This window comes from Dasypus novemcinctus, chromosome 25 (assembly GCF_030445035.2).
Source record: "Dasypus novemcinctus isolate mDasNov1 chromosome 25, mDasNov1.1.hap2, whole genome shotgun sequence".
Taxonomy (NCBI): domain Eukaryota; kingdom Metazoa; phylum Chordata; class Mammalia; order Cingulata; family Dasypodidae; genus Dasypus; species Dasypus novemcinctus.
In genome coordinates, this window is record NC_080697.1 from 46,128,210 (window position 1) to 46,149,813 (window position 21,604).

General features: G+C 36.9%; 1 long non-coding RNA gene across 1 annotated transcript in view; it reads right to left on the reverse strand.

The window, feature by feature from the left end:
* Nucleotides 1–2,471: 2,471 nt before the first annotated feature.
* LOC111764822 (uncharacterized) overlaps nt 2,472–21,604 on the reverse strand; it is an 81,345-nt gene continuing 62,212 nt past the window's right edge. The window contains exons 3-6 of the long non-coding RNA XR_009183481.1: nt 16,704–16,805; nt 8,871–9,030; nt 6,815–6,878; nt 2,472–3,458 (exon numbers count right to left, since the gene is read on the reverse strand). This is a non-coding gene — a long non-coding RNA (uncharacterized lncRNA). The remainder of the gene's footprint in view (nt 3,459–6,814; nt 6,879–8,870; nt 9,031–16,703; nt 16,806–21,604) is intronic.

Genomic DNA, 21,604 nt, shown 5'->3' on the forward strand with positions numbered 1-21,604 from the left:
AGAAAAAAAGCAACAGTACCTGATTAAAAAGGGGGGGGGGAGGGGGAAAAGAGGATAAAAAAGAAAAAAAGAACAACAAACAAACAAGCAAACAAAAGCCATGGAAAAACATCCTTCCCTTTTAGGCCCCTAAGGAGCTTCTCAGGCTGCTGGTGGTCATCAAGCAGTTACCTTGCAGCCTGCCCTCTGCAGATTTTGAATCAGGTTTTAGTGAGTAAACTAAGTTAAATTTTTTTTAAAGGATTTTTTTTTTTTTAAGAAAAATAAGAAATCCAAGAAAAGCTAATACGAAAAAAAAATGTCTATATGCTTCCTGTCCTAAAGTATCAGCTGGATGGCTGATAACCCAGTGGATCACTTCTCTAAGGAGAGCTGGAAATCAAACCAGGGACCTTGTGTATTCAGGGGAAGAACTCCTCCACTGAGCTAAACTTTCTTCTTAGTCAGTTAATCTTTCAGAAAGCTATCCATCCCCTTTCCCTTGTGCAGGTTAGAATCATTGCAAGTGGCCAGAGTCCTGCTGCTTATGTGCTTGTCTTCCCTCACCCCACCAACCCCCTTTCTATTATTTTTTAAAATAAAGATTTATTTATTTATTTTTATTTATCCCCCTCCCCCCATTGTCTGCTCCCTGTGTCCATTTGCTGTGTGTTCTTCTGTGTCCACTTGTATTCTTGTCAGCAGCACCAGGAATCTGTGCCTCTTTTTGTTGCATCATCTTGCGGCATCAGCTCTCCATGTGTGTGGTGCCACTCCTGGGCCAGCTGCACTTTTTTTTTTTTGCATGGGGCAGCTCTCCGTGGGGCTCCCCTACATGAGGGACACCCTGCATGGCACAGCACTCCTTGCCTGCATCAGCACTGTGCATGGACCAGCTCACCACATGGTGAGCTCCCAGGGCAGCTAGGAGTGACGATCTGTGTTAGTGGACCCCCTCCCCTCTCCTGGTCAGGTGAAGGTCCCTTCTGAAATTCAAAGGGGACCTTGGTGACCGTGACCAGACTCACTATAAAGAAACCATTCTCGACCCTCTTCCAGACCCTTCCTCCTCCCAGGGGACTCAAATCCTCCCTGGAAAGTTTACTGACGGTTTCTACATCCTGCCTCCCTTAGGGGAGTTGGAATTTTGACGGTTTTCAGTGCTGGACTAGTCAATTGCCTGTCTCCGCCCTCTCCCCACCCAAGTTCCTCTCTCCCAGGGTGGCTGAGTGCATCAGGTTGCCTGAGCAGCTTCCCCTCTCCCTTCTTCCTGGTGCCACCTCAGTGCTAGCAGGTATGCTCCCTGAAGTTCAAAGAGGGCCCAGGTAGTCAAACCACAGAAGGGCAACCCCTCTCCACCCTTCACCAGAGCCCTCTTCCTACCAGAGAATGTCCCTCCCACTCAGTGGCTGGTGGGAGTCAGGGGGTTTATGGAAGCTTTTTGCCTTGAGGGAGGGGGTTAGCCATCCACCATTTCCAGCCACAAGAAACTAATGGTTGTAACTTGGGCTTTTTATCTCTTTGTCCAGTTCCCTCCAGATTGATGCTCAGAAGCCTCCTGCTCTGTGGGTTCCCAAAACAACTCACTCGAGTAGGATTTTGCCCCTTGTCAGCTGTTTTATGTGAGAGAACTGGGGGAGTTCATATCTAAGCTGACAACATCTTGCTGGAACTCCTCTCAGATATGCTTTATTAATATGGATAAAAAAAATTGACTTATTTAAAAAAATCGCCTGCTAGACCTGAGAATTTACCGAATATTTTAAACCCAATGTTGAGAACTATGGGTCAGAAAAATATGTATGTATTTTAAACTATTACTGCTCATTGACAATGAACCTGATCACCCAAACTCTGATGAAGGTATACAATGACATGAATGTTGTTTTCAAGCCTGCTAACACAATATTCTTTCTGCAGCCCATAGATCAAGGAGTAATTTAGACTTTCAAGTCTTATTACTTAAGAAATACATTTTATACAGCTATAGCTGCATTGACAATGATTCCTCTGATGGATCTGGGCAAAGTATATTGAAAACCTTCTGGAAAGGATTTACCATTGCAGATGCTATTAAGGACATTTGTGATTCATGGGAGGAGGTCAAAATATCAACATGAACAGGAGTTTGGAAGAAGTTGATTCCAACCCTCATGGGTGACTTTGAGGCATTCAAGACTTCTGTGGAGGGAGTAGAAGTAAATGTAGTAGAAATAGCAAGAGAACTACAATTAGAAGTGGTGTCTGAAGATGTGACTGAATTGCTGCTCTCCCATGATAAAACTTGAATGAGTAAGGAGATGCTTCTTATGGCAGAGCAAAGAAAGTGTTTTATTTTTTTACAGGTATTTTAATTTATTGTATACATATTAGGTACACAATTAAAAAGAAATAAAAGTCCTAATTTCCAGAACATAAAACAAACAGAACAAAGATATTTGCTATTATAAATGGAATGGATAAATATAAATAAAATAAAATATGTGGTCTTCAATAACATTCAATTTATATAATAGTTTTAAAACTGATCTTTTACAATGGAAAATCACTGATTTGAAACTGTGTAGAATTAATAGTTTATGTATGCCATTTAAGCATTACTTCAGGACTTTAAAAAACAATTTTATTACTGGTATTTCTATGTGGGGAGAAGAGAAATGTTTACTTATCTAATGGCCATATTTCAGGAGACAGGATTTAACAGTAAAGTTTTTATATCATGTGGAAGAAAACAAGTTTAACTATAAGTTATTTTAGAAATGCTACCTAAACTAGAATATTTATTAAGTATTATACATTCCAACCCTAACACCATTCCAGTCATCTATAACTATATCAAATGAAGCTACGGAAGTTAAAAAAATTTTTTTTAGTTCATATTGGAGTTTATTTATTTTTTTGTCTTTATTCATTTTTTTAATATTACATTCAAAAAATATGAGGTCCCCATATACCCCCCACCTCCCTCACCCCACTACTCCCCCCATAGCAACATTTTCCTCCATCAACATGAGACATTCATTGCCCTTGGTGAATACAGTTCTGAGCACTGCTGCACCTCATGGTCAATGGTTCACATCATAGCCCACACTCTCCCATGTTCCATTCAGTGGGCCATGGGAAGACCCACAATGTCCAGTAATTCTTACTGCAGCACCACCCAGGATAACTCCAAGTCCCAAAAATACCTCCACATCTCATCTCTTCCTCCCATTCCCCACACGCAGCAGCCACTATGGCCACTTTCTCCACACCAATGCCACATTTTCTTCGACTACTAATCACAATAGTTCATGAATAGAATATCAGTAAGTCCACTCGAATCCATATTCTATTCCTCCATCCTGTGGCCCTTGGATTGGTTGTGTCCATTCCACATCTATGTCAAGCAGGGGCTTAGATTCCACATGGGTGCTGGATGCAATCCTCCTGCTTTCAGTTGTAGGCACTCTTGGCTCCATGGTGTGGTGGTTGACATTCTTCATGGAAGTTAAAATTTTAATTGATAAAAGAAATTCAAATTAATTAAAATTTTAATATACACTCTGCCACCATTTCTTACCACAAAGTACCTTCTTTTGTATAGATACAAATTTTACCTAGAATATCTCACTATTTGGCAATGCAGCATTACTGCATTTATATTAGTGACATTATCTGTGATTTAGAATTCTTTTAAAAAGTAGAGTGAAAAAGCTAACATTTAAAGAAACCTGTTTATACTCATAGAACATAGTAAACTAGCTGACAAAATTTCCTTACCTTAAAGAAAACCTCAATTTGTTGAGATTGACAAGGTAGGATTAGCTTTCTTAGATCTAGAAGGCCACTCCTGCTATAATGTGAAAGTAAGTTAAAGAGCTTACTGCCATGAATATTTAGAGTACTTGGGTACTTGGCTAACTCCAGACCTAAAAGAAATGCCTAGCCACTGCAAAATGAAACAAAATCCCCAGGCATGAGCCCCCATTCCTTATCCTAGCTTTATTTTTCTTCTACTTTCTCAGTATCTGAGTGCTGCATTAGAACGGCATACTAAAGCATCTGTTTTACAACTCTAACCGTTCCAATGAAGATATACGAGGATCAGCGTCTTTCCACATATCTTGCAGGTTGGAATTGTTCTCTTGAAGACATCCAGAACCTCTCACAGTGTTAGAAATTTCAACTCTTTTAAGGTAAAATTTGTTTCATCAAACTGCAACTTCTTTTATATACTTTGCAAGTATGGTGCTGTAGATATTATATTTAATTAAGCAATTCACTCTAGTTTCTCTTTTAAGGGATTTAATATCATTGATGAGTTCTTTTGGTTTGTCCTCTTATTCTTTTTCACAGTCCTGAAATATTACAGACCTATGTTGTTTATTTTCCATTTCCAGCTTTCCTGGCTCTAGGTTAACACCTATAATTCCAGTGTTGACTTCTTGGATTTGTTCCATGGCTGCACAAACCTCAATAGTTTCTCCCAAATTGACTTTTTATTGACTCTTCAGCTTTATAATATCTATAATTTCATGTTGCATCTCTTCAGTAGACTGAGCCTGTGGCAGAATGGTTTTCTCATATACTGTGATAATATATTCAATAGGACTCATGATTTCAAGAGATGCAAGGTATACCCAATATTTAACAAGTTTTTTGGCATCAGAAATATTTTTATCCAGGTCATTCAGTACAGTCAATGTTTCTTCTTTTGGGCATCATCATTTATTAATTAGATTCAGGAATTCAGAAAATGACTTGGTGCTTTTTAAGTAAATAGTCCTTGCTCATCTCCTGCCTTGGTAGTTCAAAAGCACCCAACTGTTTTTCATTTTGTCTTTCAGCTCCAGCTTGGTAAATATCAAGCAAGGAGACCTTTCCAGCACTCTTCCTTTGCTAGTTTTCCACTCAGTCAGATGCATTTTGCTCTCTTCTGTAGTTTCTTTGGGCTGAGTTAATCTACCAAGGTTTGCTCTTGCTGAAGTAGGTATTCACTGGCCAATGGCTTTCGACTTTTCTATCAGTTTGGTATTAGAAGACAAAGCAAACCTGGTAATAATTTCAGAAGCATGTTTCCTGAAAATGTCCTATTTCTTTTTGTGTCTTGAGAAGAGTTGATTTGGACACTAGCTAAACCTGTTTGTAATTGTAGTAATCTTTTTTGGTAAGTCCTATCTGGATTGCAACACTGGCAAAGGTTCTATTGATGCCCCTTTTACCCTACCCTGGTATTATAATGGTGTCTGTCCTGACATGTGCTCACAAATTTAGTTATTTGAGACTCTATCCCTTTTTTTTTAAAGGTTTATTTATTTATTTATTTCTCTTCCCTTCTAACCCCTGCCCCAGTTGTCTGTTCTCTGTGTCTATTTGCTGCGTGTTCTTGTCTTTGTCCACTTCTGTTGCTGTCAGCAGCACGGGAATCTGTGTTTCTTTTTTTGTTGCATCATCTTGCTGTGTCAGCTCTCCATGTGTGCCACGCCAATACTGGGCAGGCTACACTTTCTTTCTTGTTGGGTGGCTCTCCTTACGGGGTACACTCCTTGCGCGTGGGGCTCCTCTATGCGGGGACACCCCTACGTGGCACGGCACTCCTTGTGCATATCAGCACTGTGCGTGGGCCAGCTCCACACGGGTCAAGGAAGCCCCGGGTTTGAACTGCAGACCTCCCATGTGGTAGACTGACGCCCTAACCACTGGGCCAAGTCTGCTTCCCTCTATCACTTTTCACTCTCACAATACTGGTGTTTATAGTCTGAGGTTCTGTAGTTTTAGAGATTGTTCCAGGTTGAACTTGTAGGTTTTCTAAATGAATTAAACTTAGACTGAACGTTTTGGCTACAATAAGATCCAAGCATAGTTTTCTTGGGAACTTTAGCATCTTGCTTTGGTTTTCCTGTAGTCTTTTGTTTTCTTTTACTATTTTAAAAGTGAAATGCCTGGCTAAATGCCATACATTGATTTTGGGGATCATCTTTAATGGTAACAATGGAAGAGTTAGATTATTATTCTCAAAATTATGTGTATCCACTGCTATAATTTTTTCCATTCTTATATTATTTTTGCTTTCTGTAGGTCTATTGGAATTTTTGTTTTAAGTTTCAGAACCTTTGCTCCTTCTTGGACTTGATTCAGATGTCAACATTCTCCTGTCTCTACTGGATAATATCTGATCTTCCTCTTTATATACTAAAAGTATTTTTCTTTCTAAACTCAGGATGTTGCTTGAGTTTTTGTTTTCTTTGCTGCATCTCACAGACAACTGGAGCAAGACTTGGAGGGTATCACACAACTAGTTAGGTGTGAAGCTGGTGGGTCTGCAGGCCAATCAAAAGTAGTCTCTTGAAATGGCCTCTAAACCTGGTGAATATTCTTTAACATTATTGAAATATTAGCAAAGCATTTAGAATATTCCATAAAGGTAGTTGATAAAGAAATGGCAGGGTTTGAGAGGGTTGACTTCAATTATTGAAAGAAGTTCTTCTGTGGGTAAAATGCTGTCAGACAGCCTCCCATGCTACAAAGAAATCTTTCATTAAGGGAAGAGTCAATCACTGCAGCAACTTCATTGTTGTCTTATTTTAAGAAATTGCCACAGCTATCCCAACCTTCAGCAACCACCAACCTGATCAGTAAGCAGCCATCAACACTGAGACAAGACCCTCCATCAGCAATAAGACACATTGAATACTCAGATGATGGTTAGCACTTCTTAACAATAAAGTATTTTAATTAAGGTATGTACATTGTTTTTAGAAATAGTGCTATTGCACACTTGATAGACTACAGTATAGTATAAACATAACTTTTATACGCACTGGGAAACCAAAAAAAAATATGTATAACTCACTTTATCACAATAATTGCCTTATGCAATGGTCTGGAACCCAACTTGCAATATCTCCAAGGTATGCCTGTATCATGGAAAATAGTAATAAAAAAATGATAGTAGGTACATAAATTGCATACTAGGTAGACGACAAGAAAAATAAATGTTACCAGAATTAAAAAGGGGGAAGCGGATATGGCTCAACTGATAGAGCACCCACCTACCATATAGGAGGTCCAAGGTTCAAACCCAGGGCCTCCTGGCCCATGTGGTGAACTGGCCCATATGCAGTTCTGCCACACACAAGGAATGCCATGCCATGCTGGTGTGTCCCCGACGTAAAGAAATGCCACGTGCAAGGAATGTGCCCTGCAAGGAGCCACCCCACACGAGAAACAGTGCAGCCTGCCCAGGAGTGGCGCCTCACACACCGAGAGCTGACACAGCAAGATGATGCAACAAAAAAAGAGGTATAGGTTCCCAGTGCTACCGAGAATGCAAGTGGACACAGACCACGCAGCGAATGGACACAAAGGGAGCAGACAACCGGGGGGGTGGGGGAGGATGGAGGGAGAAGGGCAGAGAAATAAATGAAATAAATCTTTAAAACAAACCAAAAAAAGGAACATTTCCTAATAATAAAATATAAATTTACTAAGAAAATATAACCACCATAAGCATGCCTTCATCTACTAATAGATACAAAAATATGAAGCAAAACTTGATGTAATTAAAATGATAAATCACAGATCCACAATTATAGTTGAAGATTCTAATATCCATCTCTCAGTAATTGATAGAGCAATTAGACAAAGGAATCATCCATTATACAAAAAAAAAAAACCTAGGCAGCACTATCAGCCAATCTGACCTAATTAACATTTATAGATAATTACCTATATTTGAAAAAGCACCATTCAAACTGTATAAATAATTCTTAAATCAAAATAATAAAAAGTCACACAGTCTAACTAAAAATAGGCAAAGACTTGAAGAGATACTTCAATAAAAAATATATACAAATGATCAATAAACACATTAAAAGATGTTCAATTTTGTTAGTGATCAGGGAAATGCAAACTCACACTATCACCTGATTCTTGTACCAAGCCAAAAAAGTGAGCATAAAATCTAATATAGAGCTGATGCAACATGTAGGACCCCAACAGAGACAAATGCAAAATACCCTGTAGAAATTTTGTAAACAAGGGGCCATAGGACTCACCAAAGATACTCTCATACTGTACAATTAATTACAAACTTCAGAGGGAAATGATCACTAGAAAGAGAGTTGGTATTGAAATAAAGAGCTTAAATTTCTAAGAAAGCTACTAAAACATGGACTATATTTAAAAATAAGTACATAAAAGTGTTCAAAGAGGTTAAAAGTAATAAAATTCCTTTAACTTAAATAGGTAATTATAGGTGACAGACCATAAAGGAAGGAATCTAAAATATATTTTTAGGAAAAAAATGTTCATTTTTATTTTTAAAATGCATGAAAACTGTTGCTTTGCTTTAGAAATAACCAAAGAGAGAATTATTGATTTGGAAGGCAGTTGTGAGAAGAGCTATCAAAATGTAACATACAGACAGAGATACGGTATATGAAAGAGATGTTAAGAGTTATTGAAGATGAAATATCAGGTTCCATATACATCAAATAAGATTCCAGAAAGGAATATAAAAAGGAGAAATAGTGGTTAGAATTTTCTAGAATGAAGGAAGACATGATTAAAGGAGTACATGTAATTATATGTGTGAGCATAGTTATATAAAACACTTCTTTTCCTTCAATACATCAGTCTATTTTTAAAAAAGATTTATTTATTTACTTTCTCCCTTCCCTTCCTCCTGCCCTGCTGTTTTTTCTATCTGTGTTGTCTTCTCATTTTCTCTCTTCTAGGATTCACCAGGATTTGATCCTGGAGACCTCTGTTGGTGAAAGAGGTTCCCTGTCAATTGTGCCATGTCAGTTCCTGGTTTCTGCTGCACTTCACATTGACTCTTTCCCTGTCTCTCTTTTGATGCATCATCGTCTTGCTGCATAACTCACTTGCATGGAGCACTGACTCACCATGTGGGCACTCATGCAGGCACTGGTTCTCCATATGGGCACTGACTTGCTGCATGAACACACTTTCTCTTCTTCTTTTTCACCAGGAGGCCCCAGGGATTGGATCCAGATCCTTCCATATGGTAGGCAGAAGCTTTATCACTTGAGCCACATCTGCTTCCTATAAAATACTTTTATACATAAATATACTGCAAGAAAATTTTAGAATATCAAAAGAAAAGTGAAAATCTCGAATGGTGCCAGAGAATTAAAGAGATTATTTATGAAGAAATGAGTTAGGATAACAGTAGAATTCATATTGCCAATAATAGATACTAGAAGGTAATGTAATGATATTTTTAAAATTAAGAAGGGGGAAAAATAACATGTGATTGTTGTTTAGATGGTATAATTTTATACCCAACTAAATTATCATTAATTACCATCGATAATATCAAAATAAACTTAAACATTATAAGAGGGACAGCTAATTAAACATCCATTAATACTGCCCAAAGAATTATAGAAGGATGTACTTCACAAAAAATGAATTTAGGAAGATATTCTTGGCATGCAAGAGCTAATAAACACCTTAATAAATTGAAAGTATAGAGTAAAAATAATAAGTGGTAACTTTCAGGGATTAAAAAAGAAAGTAAAGATACTATATAAAAATATATAAGACAGGATGGAAGATTTTAATTAAAGCTTTGGAAAAAGAAAGGAGATACTGCTTAAATTTATTATTTGGTAATTCAAGAATTCTTGTTAATATTTATAACACTAAAGAAAGGTTAGTGTAAAGAAAGAAAAGTTGTTTGGCTACAGACCTAAAGCCAATTTAGAGATAAAATGGAAATAAAGAAAAATCATTTGAAAAGAAGCCCAGAAAGAGAAAAAGAAGTAAAATTTGAGAGTAAAATTTGTCAAAAACAAGTCCAAAATATTGTAGATAGAATTAAGTTCAAATACATCAATTTTACTAATAGGCAAATTAATCTATTAAAATAAAAAATACATATATAGCAGAAGAGCAGTCAAGTTTTGCTTTACTTTTTTTTAAAGAATGGTGGTGAATACTAATTAAATATTCACAAAAAGAAAGCTAGTATAGAAAGATTAATATTACATCAAATAGAATTTAAGGAATAAATAATAAACTGTAGCAAATATAGACACTGCCCATTGATGAAAAGAACAATATGGAGGTAAAACAACATACACTTCAATGCACCTAATAAATCACCTTAGATACATAAAATAAAATCTAAAAAACTCAACAAATCTATAGAGTAAGAATTGATTCATACTCTATGACCTTGAATGTTGAAATAGAGCTAAATGTCATAAGTTTATTGAAGACTTGAATATCATAAAAATAATTTATATATATTATTTTCTAGTATAGAGAAAATTTACCAAAATGTGAGCTATACTAGGTTGCTAAAAAAAACACAAAAAGGGGTGAGGTAAGAGTAGGAATCAAAGGATCAGTATGACAGAAGAAAACAAAAATTTCCATGCATTTGGAAACAAACAAAAAATAAATGGCTTTGGAATTAAATACGAAACCATTATAGAAATTATCAAATATTAGAATTGCATGACTTTAGAGGTACAGCATACCAAAGAGAGCAAACCCTATGAAATGAAGCTGGAATGGAGATGAGACGTCAATGTTTAAGGTCACAACTTCTATCAGCATGGATTTCTAAAGGACCTCACGGGAACTCACTTAATAAGATTCTGCAGGTTTTTTTACCTAACAGTGAGGAAAGTGATTGGGAGGAAGAGGAGTGCAACTTTACTTGGAATTTTTTGGTTTTTTTTTTCTTTTCAATCTGTATTCTATAAATTCCAGTCTTTTGGTTTTTTGTTTTGTTTTGTTTTGTTTTTTAAGGAGATACAGGGGATCGAACCCAGGATCTTGGACATGGGAAACAGGCACTAAACCACTTGAGTTACATTCACTATCCAAATTCTAGGTTTTATTCTATGAAAGGAAATATCAGATATAAATATGTCATAACAAAGTATTATATTTTTGAGTCATGGTAAATACTCTATTATCCACTATACTTTTCTATATTTAAAAACTTTCCTAAATTAAAAACAAAAACAAGAGTTTATCCTTGATGGAGAGTTTAAAGAAAATGTGACTACTAATTAAATTATTACATTTTGTGGTCTCATTTGCAGGGATTATGCTCTTCAAAATAATGTTCATTGAACCATTACTGCAATCTCCATCTTAGAGACAGGGAATAAGAAAATAGTCTATTTTATTAAAACTAGTTATGAATATTTAAAAATGATCTCATATCTCAATATGTGGACCCAGTGATAGATTATTCCACTTAATTCTCCACTAACTTTATTTCTCATTTCTAAATGTATTTTTTGCCTACTTTACTTCCTGAAATCCCCAAAATAACTGTTATTTTTTTCTTCCATAAATATTCTCCATTTCTTTTTTACTGCCTGATATTATTTTTTGGATAACTCTGCAGGAATCGTGTTTTGACTTTATTAGAAATACTCCATCACACCAACTCCTTGTGTAACTAAAACCACAGCAAAGAGATTGTCAGGAATTCAGTGAGCCTCTGCTAATTTAGACTTAAATCTCCTAAAGCTACATTTGAATTATGGATTTTTCAGTTAAGAAAAACGAAAGCCTGATAGCAAAAGATTTTTAAAACTTCTCATTAAAATACATTAAAAACAAGCCTCTCCTGTTACTTTTACCAGAACTGTAGTTGGTGTTGGGGTTTAATGTATACCCAGGGGACCTGAATCTCTGAACTGACCATGCGATAGCCAGGCCCTGAGCCTCAACAGACTTCAGCTCCTACACTCTGATTTATTGCACTTACCCCACTCAGCTAACATGGAGGTGAAGAAGGTCAACCACCACACCATGGAGCCAAGAGTTCCTACAACTGAAAGCAGGGGGATTGCATCCAGCATCCATGTGGAATCTAAGCCCCCTCTTGATATAGATGTGGAGTGGACACAACCATTCCAAGGTCCACAGGATGGAGGAATAGAATATGGATGAGAGTGGACTTACTGATATTCTATTCATGAACTATTGTGATTAGTAGTCGAAGAAAATGTGGCATTGGTGTGGAGAAAGTGGCCATAGTGGCTGCTGCGTGTGGGGAATGGGAGGAAGAGATGAGATGTGGAGGTATTTTTGGGACTTGGAGTTATCCTGGGTGGTGCTGCAGTAAGAATTACTGGACATTGTAGGTCTTCCCATGGCCCACTGAGTGGAACATGGGAGAGTGTGGGCTATGATGTGGACCATTGACCATGAGGTGCAGCAGTGCTTAGAGATGTATTCACCAAATGCAATGAATGTCTCATGATGATGGAAATTGTTGTTACAGGGGAAGGAATGGGGTGAGGGTGGTGGGGGGTATATGGGGACCTCATATTTTTTAATGTAATACTAAAAAAATAAATAAAGATGACAAAAAAATAAAAAATAAATTAAAAAATAAAAATAAAAATAAACTTTTATGACCATTTCTTTGCAGTTTCCAAACTGTTGCCTAATGATTGTCTTTAGGGAAACTCATATTCCTTATTTTACTTTTACTCCATACATTCTAAATTACAAAACCTGGCATTCTTTGGACACAAAACTTGTAAGCATTAAGCCCCAAATGGCAAAGATTGTAATGGTAAAACAAAGAATAGAAGGAAAAAAATATATCCCTGTTATACTGTGGGTGCATTTGTGTTTTTTCTTTTCTTTCCTTGTCATGGGTTGAACATCCAAGTCCAAACTAATGCCTTACATCCTCAGAGAAACACTTTATTATTATTACCTTCAATTTTTCAAGTGAACAAATAGTATTATCTTGGGCTAAGTAAGTTCCGTAAGTTTACTCGAATAGTAAATTGCAGGGCTGGGAATCAAGCAGGTTCTTTCTGCCTCTGAAGTTGATGCTTTCAAATGCAATCCTGCGCTGCCTACCTGTTACCAGGCCATTATGTGTCTAAAATTATGAGATTCAAAATGTATCCATTACATTTACGTAATATATGTGCTCTCTGATCCCTTGGGTCTTGATAAGAGGCAGAGCTATTCTTTCTTGTTTAATATGGTGGAGACTTTAACATTGGAAATAGATAAAGAAGATACCTTTCCCAGTGCATTTCTGAAACTATAAGGACAGTGGGTGCAGCACACTGATGGCGAGGTTGTGGGTAGTGGAACGTCATGGGGGAGATATAATTAGGGAGGTGGGAAACAACCAGTTTGTGTGCTACGTTACATTTCATACTAAGTCCATTTTATGCTAATGGAACCATAGGAAAAGAAAGATCAGACTTAAGAGTTTTAGGAAGGCACTATGGTATTTTTGTGACAGGGTGAGAGCAGGAGAAATATTCTAATTAGAAGAATATTATCTGTCATCTATGCTTGGAAAGGATGGGTTTTGGTTAATGATATAGTGTTAAGGACAGAAAGAAGGTGGCAATTTTAGGCTGCCTTTGGGAAGGCTAATAAATAGAATTGGTAGCTGAATAGATTATTAGAGAGAGAGAGAGATCAGAGAAATCCGATTTTTGCAAAATGGGTGGCTAAAGTGGCATTTGCTAAGAAGACATAGTAGATGTCCATTCTTACAATTCCTTGAATGACCAAGTCCTGGCTATTTTACCTGTCTTTGGCACAGCTGATAAGACAATTTCAGGGAATGATGAAACAGACAGACAAATGGACTGCCCGCAGTGGGAGTCAGCCAGGGTTTTGGTATTATATTATTTATGATTCCAAAAAGAAATATAGATCATATCTGTAAACTGGTCTGTTCCTGTTGTGTGAGAACCCTTTGATTGTATTAGATTCAGCTGAGACGTCTGATTAAATTAAGATTAGGACAATCCAATCACGTCATGATAGTGTGACTCAAGCATCAAATGCCAGCCAGCCTCCTTGGGATGATAAAATAGACTTTCACATGGAAGTAGACACACAGGAGGAGAGAATGATCCATAGACATGGCCCCAGGAGAGAAATGAGCCTGATAGTCTACAGCTGACCTTGTGGAGAGACCAAAGCACCTGAGACGGGAAAGAAATGAGCCCTGGGGAGAGTGCCAGTCTACAGCTGAGATCAGAAGAAGCTGGGACCACAGAGCCTTAATAGGAAGGAGGAACGCTGAACCCTCACAGACATGGCCCGCCATCTTGCATCAGCACGTGGCAACAGAGTGGGTGAGAAAGTACCTCTTATGGTACCTTGAGGTGGACCCTTTAAGGCCTGGTAGCTGTAAGCTTCTACCCCAAATAAATACCCTTTATAAAAGTTCTGGTACTTTCCATTAACACCCCTTTGGCAAACACAGAGAGAAGCAAAGTAGTTGTTTCCTGAATTATTCCTAGAACAAAACATGCAAAGCTGGACAAAATACTTGTGTAGTTCTAATGACATAGCTGTGAACCTGAAGTCATCATTTCAAGGGTTGTCCAATAATATCACTGTGACTATGGTGGAATATTGGCTAATAACAAAATATAGGGATAATGTAGTCTAACTCCTAATAATTTAAGTACAGCAATCAAACTGAAATGATCTAGTGTTTAAGCAAATAAATATAATTGGAAATTATTCTCCAATAAATGGTTTGCCAGATTGCTACCAAAAGAGAAAACAAAGAATTGAGAAGGTAATTTTTCCGTGGCATGTATATTTTTGCGAGATAATTTTTGGTTGTTCTACAATATCATCCAATGGCTCTGCAGCAAACTGTATTTAAACATGTTTAGGAGGTATTCTAAAATGTAAAATCAAAGACAATTTACATAGATGAATTTATAAGCCAGCATAATTTTAAGGAAAACAAAAAGAGGGAAAGAAAAGAACTGGATATTTATTTTAAACATTGGTCAACGGAGACTTGAAGGGGAGAAAACAGGTGAAAGCATCTCTCTATTTCAAGTCTCCACATATTCTGGCTATTATTAAATCTTTTTCTACTTTAATTATTTAAACTGACTTTTAATTTCAGCCTATGCCTTAGTGGGGTTTGGAGGCTGGAAGAAAGCCACAGCACAAAAGAGCTGTAGGCTATTTCCAATAATGTTGTTCTTTTGCCAAATCATTGTTTTTAAAATACAGTTTTTGGCAAAATCTATGCAAGTGTTGTTTTCCATTTTCCTTATAAATAGCCCTTGATGCTGCTTAAAACAAGTTCCAGCAGATTCTCTATGAGGTCTTTTTTCTAATTTGTTGTATGGCAATCTTCATTATTTATTAAAATATTTTGAAACAATGCGGATTTTCACTATGTTACATGACCCTGTAGACACATATGCCATCACAGTTTTTCAGAACATCTGTGGGCCTACTCCAGACCCTGTAGACTATTATATAATAGGGGATTCTGGGTAACTGAACTGGAACGTTGAAGGACTAAAGAGCTATTAGGCGAGTGTCACCTGACCCCTAACAGTGTCAATCCTGTTTCAATCCAGTGCTGTTGTCACTACACAGTAGGTTCAACACAGTCTTAATTAAATGCCGATATTGCTCATAAATCCATTTTGAAAACTGGGTTAAAACAAAGATCAGTTAATTCACTTTCACTTGCTGCAATGATCCATTTACTCAACAACTATACTTGTGGCTGTCATTGTTTAAGGTGTGGGGTATAGGGCAGAAAATAATTGAATATAATTTCTGCCTTCTTGGAACACACACTAAGTGGGGAAGATGGGCATTAAATAAGTAAACAAATAAGAGAAAAAATATTTTTAAGTGGTCATATGTGCTAGCAAGAGAAAGAATGGGTGCTATGAGGGATAGTAACAGGGGAGGCCACAATTTAATACCATCCCTGCTGTGCAAACACGTATTTAAATAAGTCAGAAACAACTACACACGAACCACGGCCTCTTCCCCCGCCACCATCAAGAAGGTCTCTAGCTGATCATTTAAGTTGTAGTCATGGCTGAATGGTAAAGGGCAGGGTAAAGGAAGTACACATAGGCTATTGAAGGTAAACAGAGAAAAGAAACAGATGGCTAGAGCTGGAGACTCAAAACACAATTATGAAAAGAATTAAGAGTCTCAGAGATCGAAAGAAAAAAACCCCAAAATAACAAAAACCATACTCCCTCCTTTCTGTCACCTTTGTGTAAGAGACAGAAAGATTGCAAAATACAGATTTAGAAGATCCTGTGGTCTTAAAACCTAGCCTTCAGGAATAATACTCATAGATTTTCTATTAATTGAGATCATCTCTGCAATGGGGCTTAAGAACATCTTTAAGATGGTGGAGGAGGTGCTTGACCTCAGTTTTTGAAATAATAGATACTCCTAATAGTATCTATTTAGATATTAATAGGTAAACAATTATTGATTTAGGTCCTTAAAGACAAAGCAGACAACTATCAAAAGTTAACTTGGGAAGTGGATTTGGTTCAATTGATAGAGCATCTGTCTACCACATGGGAGGTCCGTGGTTCAAACCCCGGGCCTCCTGTCCCGTGTGGTGAACTGGCCCCCTCACAGTGCTGATGCGCGCAAGGAGTGCCGTGCCACGCAGGAGTGTCCCCGGCATAGGGGAACCCCACGCGCAAGGAGTGCGCCCCGTAAGGAGAACCGCCCTGTGCAAAAAAAGTGCAGCCTGCCCAGGATTGGCACAGCACATATGGAAAGCTGAGGCAACAAGATGTCGCAACAAAGAGACACAGTTTCCTGGTGCTACTTACAAGAATATAAGTGGACTCAAAAGAACACACAGTGAATGGATACAGAGAGCAGACACCTGGGCAGGGGAGGGGAAGGGAGAGAAATAAATAAAAAAATAAATCTTTAAAAAAAACCCTTACCTTTTAAATGACCAAGTAAGATTCAAAGGGAACAAAGCCATTTCAGTGTTAAATGATGAAGGGTAATAGCACGCTTATAAAGTTAGGCATGACAATCCAGGCCTGAAAAGAATTAAGGTATATCTTAAAAAAACTTACATGTAAAAACAATTTTATTATTAAAAAGATGAAAACATAAAACTACATGCCTCATAATACAATAATACATTTTTCCAGTGATGGAAAAAATGATTTATTGGTCCTTCTATGTTTTTTTTTTCAAATGAAAACTTTGAAATATAACATGCATCATTTGTATTTAATATTATATTTCTAAATTTTACTTTTTTACCAGTATCCTGGAAAAATACATAAAATACTAGAACCAATAGAGAAATGCCATATTATTTTTGGAACTGAAAGAGATTAACAAGTGACATTATGAACTTACAAGGCCAATCAAGTTAGAAACTGTAAACTGCCAGCAAGTGGGACAAATACCTTAAAGAGCTATTTCCTATACTATTTGAAACCCAACCATATTTTCCCATTTCTGGTGGGGTGAAAAGATGTGCATCCCAGATTCAAATCATGGTTCCATTACTTGCCAGATAAGGTTTAAGTCATTCTATCTTTTCAAATTTTACTTACCAAGTGGAAATAGAAAGCTTATCTCTGTGATAAACAAATGATATGAGTTTTATAACTCACTTTAAGATGCCCACACATGCCCAGAGCAACTCAGCAACACGTAATTTGTTCTAAACACTCAGATCTTCCTTGAAATAAAACATTTCAGCAGGAAACCATAGAATATTTGGATTGCGATGATACATTTTTAGAACCAGTTGTGTGTAGCTTCAAAGTAATCTCAGTGTTTATGAATTAGGGACTGGGGAGGAGTAAGATAAATGAATCCACACTTATAGGCAAAATTTGGCCCAGGATTTACTAGGTTCAAATGCTATATACCACTTACTAGCTCTTTGACTTTGGCCTAGTTGCTTCATTTTGTAAAAGTGGAAATAACAGTAGCACTTCTCTCATAGTGTTGTTATGAGAATTGGTATGAATTAATATGTGGAAGAGACTTTGAACTGTGCCTATCTTTAAATAAACCTTATGTAGCCTTATATAAATGCTAACAACTAGCAATACTGTTAATTACTGTTAATTGTATTCTCTCTTTGAGGTAAAACAGAGGATTTAATACACATGTAAGTTCTGGTTCCTGCCTTTGAGTTAAAGTTAACAGGAGGGAGCAGATGCTGCTCAAGCTGTTGGGCGCCTGCTTCCCACATGGGAGGTCCTGGGATCTGCCCTGGTTTCCCCTAAAAACAAGGAAACATAACAGCAAGCAAACAAAGAAAAAGGCCAACTCAGTGGAGCTGATGTGGCTCAGTGATGGCGCGCCGGCTTCCCACATTAGAGGTCCTGGCGTCAATCCCTGGCCCGTACCTCAAAGAAAAAAAAAAGTTAAACAGGAAGAAGAAGCCATTTAAACTTGACAAAGTGACCAACATCAAATATCAACTGTCACGTGATAGAGAATTGTGAGGAGTCAGAAAACGTGCGCCACAATCCTGGCCCTGCCGTTAATCAGCTGTTTGGTCTTTGACTTATCATTTATGTCTCTGAATTTCTACTCCATAACATGCTAGGTTTGAACTAGAAAGCTTTTAAGGCTACTCCCAACCCAAGCAGTTTGATTTAAAATACAAAGGGAAAAAACTCAAAATGAAAAGGAACAATTACCATAGCTGGAGAGCAGAAGACTCTTTGGCATACTAGAGGAGATGGAGAGAAGGTGAGCTACTCTCTGGCCTAATTCTTTTTCCAGTCCTCCAACCAAGACTGTGTCAAAGGTTTAGAATAATTATTCCACCAGATACCAGAAAGAGTAACTACATGGAAAGAAAATCCTGTGCATGCCCTAACATGCTGCATTGTCTAATAGTGTCTCTCCCGAAGTTTGGCTATTTTGCACTTGGAATTCCACTGGATAGCAAAGAGACATGCCAATTCTCCAACGGCATATTGACTCAGGGTTGCCAAGAAATAGAAATTTATGATGATATGTATATTAGTCAGCCAAAGGGGTGCTGATGCAAAATACCAGAAATCTGTTGGCTTTTATAAAGGGTATTTATTTGGGATAGAAGCTTACAGTCACAAAGCCCTAAAGAGTCCAACTTAAGGTACCATAGGAGGTACTTTTTCTTCCAAAGTCTGTTGCCATGTGTTGATGCAAGATGGTGGTCTATGTCTATGAGGGCTCAGCCTTCCTTCTTCCCTCTTAAGGCCCTGTGGTCCCAGCTTCTTCTGATCTCAGCTGTGGGCTGGCATTAGGCTCATCTCTCTTCCTGGGGCTCATTTCTCTCTGGGCTCAGCTTTTCAGCTCTCTTCACAAGGCCAGTTGTAGACTATCAGGCTCATCTCTCTTCCTGGGCCTCTGCCATGTCTAATGAGCTGTCTCTCTTCCTCTGTGTTCTTCTTCTCTATGTATCAACTTTCATGTGAGAGTTTGTTTTATAAGACCAAGGGGGCTGGGACTTGATGCTCAGTCACTCTTATAATGTGGTCGAATACAATCCTAATTGTAACATAAATTAATCAGACGGCTAGGCTGAATCTAATATAATCAAAGGGTTACCAAGCCAGTGGAACAGACCGGTTTACAAACATAATAATCTGTATTTCTTTTTGGAATTCATAAATAATGTCAAACTGCCACGATGTGTAAGAGAGTCTGGGCAGCTGGGAGTGATTGCTATGAGGACCTTCAGCTCAGGGTTAGATATGAACAGCTGGAACAGAGCCCTCCAGCTAGGAGGTTGGTCACCATGAAGAAAGAGTGGTATCCTCATGAAGACATTAGTGAAGGAAGTGTTTTAATTGATGTGGAATGCATTGGAAACCTTCAATGTGGCATATGGGTGCAAAATACATTGGAGTCTGAAGATTCTATTCCTCACCTGGACTTCCATTCTCTTGATTCACAGACTGTCCCAACTTCCAATTTTGCCATCATTTCCCCTACCCCTCCTTCCAGGACCATATAATGTTCCTTATAGGAAAATCTTGCTGATTTCTAATAGGTGAAAAGAAAAAAATTCATAGAAATACTTCCCAGAATATAATGCAGCCAGGTACAGCATCAATCCAAAGTGATTTAGAAATTTCCCCTTTTTCCTGGAAAAGGAACCAAACACTGCCAACATTCCAACACTCCAACCAAGATTATTCTCTTTGTGAGTAGCCCTATAAACTTGTGTGTGCAGATGAAAATTGCACTTGGCAGACATTCCCAATACAGAACATTGTGTTGCTGCAATAAGCCTGCTATTTGGTATGTTGAGAAAGATGTGATTTGTTGTAATTATTTATGCTTTTGAATTGTAATGGTTCTGCTTTATTATTCTTGGCATTTACTAGGTTTGGGGTGTATATGATTCCATGCACACATCCAAATGTTTGTAAATGTTTGGTTCAATGTTGTTTCGGGAACTGGAAGAGAGGACTCATTTTTATAAAGGACAAAGGGAAAATAAATTGGTCTAAAAAATGTGTACACAGATATGCCTTTTTACTGGGCAGCCACCCATAAACCAGTGCTTATTAAGATGGACAGCTCTGAAAATGCTAGATGTGGGAACACAATAGGAACTGATAGTAAAAAACTGATTAAATGATAGATGCCAAAGATAAAGTATAAATGGAAACTTTATATCCTTCTATTAATGAATAGAAAAAAGAAAATGAAATGCAACATGAAGGACTATAGCCTATTTCTTGCCTAGTATTTTCACATTTTGTCTTAATAAAAATATTTTTTCAGGAAACAAATAGAATTGCCAAAAAAATCCTAAAATCAAAATTTTAAAAATTCAAAAATTTATGCAAACACAAGTTTTATAACATAAAACATTAAGCCAGAGTCCATAAGAAAGAAAAAATAATAATTTCATTATCTTAAAAATACAGTAGGCATAATATATTAAGCAATTTTAAGCAGTGGGTAACATTTAAAATTTGACCCATGTGTTAATATTTTTTACTTCATATATATTCAAAGACAAGTTTTTTTTTTTACACCTCTAAAGTTCTTAGTTATGGAGCTAATCAAAAACTACATATCACAATATTAAAGTTTTTTGTTGTTGTTTGTTTTTGATTTATCATTTTTAAAATTAGAGAAGTTGCAGATTTACAGAAAGATCTTGCACAAAATACAGATTTTCCAAACATTTGCCCTCATTTTAACATTAATATACTATTAGTTATGATCCAAAGTTTTAAGTTAGGGGTCACTTTTTGAGTTGTACAGTTCTATGGATGTTTTCTCCATTAACTTTTTGTTCTAGCAACATATCTACCATGTGAAATTTCTCCCTTTTAACCACATTCAGATATATAATTCAGTGGTATTAATTACATTCACAATGTTGCATTACCTTCACCTCTGTACATTACTAAAACTTTTCAATCAACCCAAACAGAAACCGTACCAATTAAGAATTAACTCTTTATTCTCTTCCCCCACCCCAGTTCCTGATAACCTGTATTTTAGTTCCTGACTCTATGAATTTGCTCTGTTATTTTATTTTATACTGACCATAGCTAAACTCCAGAGTAATTTGATCATGAATTATTATCTATAATTAATCATTAAATATTAATTATAAGTAACCAACCATCAACTAGTTATTAAGTGCTTAATATATTCTATACTCATTATGGAATGTGTGCATTATTTATGTATATATAATATTTAGACAATAAGTGCAATAAAGCAGATGACCAAAGACCAATTAAGAGCCTCATAAAGAAAAAATAATTGACCATTTAATTTAGTTTTATATATTTTTGTATTGATAACACAATGCTGTTTGATGAAGAGTACACTTCAGCTCTCCTTGTTG